We start from the raw sequence: 1,524 nt of genomic DNA on the forward strand, positions 1-1,524 counted from the left end.
AAAAAAAAAAAAAGATTTGGGCGCTCTCTTCCCAGCTACTCTAGTTTAGAATATCTGCAGTGAGAAAAAGGAATCCGTGTTATCAAAGTATCCCACTTGATTCTGACACAGATAGACCAAGGTCATGCTTAGAGAAACAAGTTTATTGGTCTCTAACCTTCTACCCCACTCTAATTTCTGCCAACACTTGGGTCATTTCAATATCCACAAGAACAACAATCCAACATCATGACCTCTCAGTTCCTTGACCTTCTCAACCCGTAATCGATTTATTACCTCTCATTTCCCCTTTATGCCTATTCCGTGAAAACGGACATGGGGCCTTGAAATATTTTTTACTTTGCCAGCTGGCACGATATGAAGTTTTATCAGTAGGCAGTGGTAGACAGACCTTGCAGGAAGAAGAGGTTTTACTTCCTGTTTTCTGTGTGCTCACTCCACAAGCTCCTTCCGAGTTTTCAGCTTTCCTAGTCCCCACTTTCTGCAGCCCTGGTTTTCCCAACAAACAGTAGGTAGCAGCCTCCCCAGACACCACCCTTGAGTTTTTAGGCAGCAAAGCATCTCTGATGAGACACTTCCCACGTAAACCAGCACCGTAGAGGGGTGTATTTCAGCAAGTTCCAGAGAGTGTACGTCCAACAAGTTCCACCAACTCAGCACAAGAGCAACTTCTTCAATAAGGCCTGGATCTTATCCCTGGGTAGAGAGGAGGGTTATCACAGCCCTAGAGATACCGGCCATTACACATTATTTTTCTATTGTCTGCCATTTATATCTGCTCTCCCATATTTTTTAGAGTTTCCTTTACTTATTACTAGCCAATCCAACACTCCAATCCCCTGTTACTGTTAATTCTTTATGTTAAGCTTTTCTTAAAATTACTATGTAGTAGGTCAGGTGTGGTGGCTCATTCCTGTAATCCCAGCACTTTGGGAGGCTGAGGCGGGTGGATCACTTGAGGTCAGGAGTTTGAGACCAGCCTGGCCAACATGGTGAAACCCCGTCTCTAATAAAAATACAAAAATTAGCCAGGCATGGTGATGGGCGCCTCTAATCCCAGCTATTCTGGAGGCTGAGGCAGGAGAATCGCTTGAACCCAGGAGGCAGAGGTTGCAGTGACCTGAGATCATGCCATTGCACTCCAGCCTGGGCGACAAGAACCAGATTGCGTCTCAAGAAAAAAAGAATTACTATGTAGTGCCTATGTTCTGATTGGACCCCAACTGATACCTTTATTATCTTAAATGTATATTCCTTTCTGCTTTAGTGAACCTCTTGGGAGGTTACAACTTGTACTTTTTTATCACACAAATTTCTGTGTCTCCTAAGTCATGAATTCCAACATTACATTTTCTTTCTCTCTTTTTCCTTTTTTTTCTTTCTTTCTTTCCTTCCTTCCTTCCTTCCTTTTCTTTCTTTCTTTCTTTCTCTTTCTTTCTTTCTTTCTTTCTTTCTTTCTTTCTTTCTTTCTTTCTTTCTTTCTTTCTTTCTTTCTTTCTTTCTTCCTTTCCTTTCTTTCTTTCT

Source organism: Cebus imitator, unplaced genomic scaffold (genome assembly GCF_001604975.1).
Source record: "Cebus imitator isolate Cc_AM_T3 unplaced genomic scaffold, Cebus_imitator-1.0 Scaffold517, whole genome shotgun sequence".
Classification (NCBI taxonomy): Eukaryota; Metazoa; Chordata; class Mammalia; order Primates; family Cebidae; genus Cebus; species Cebus imitator.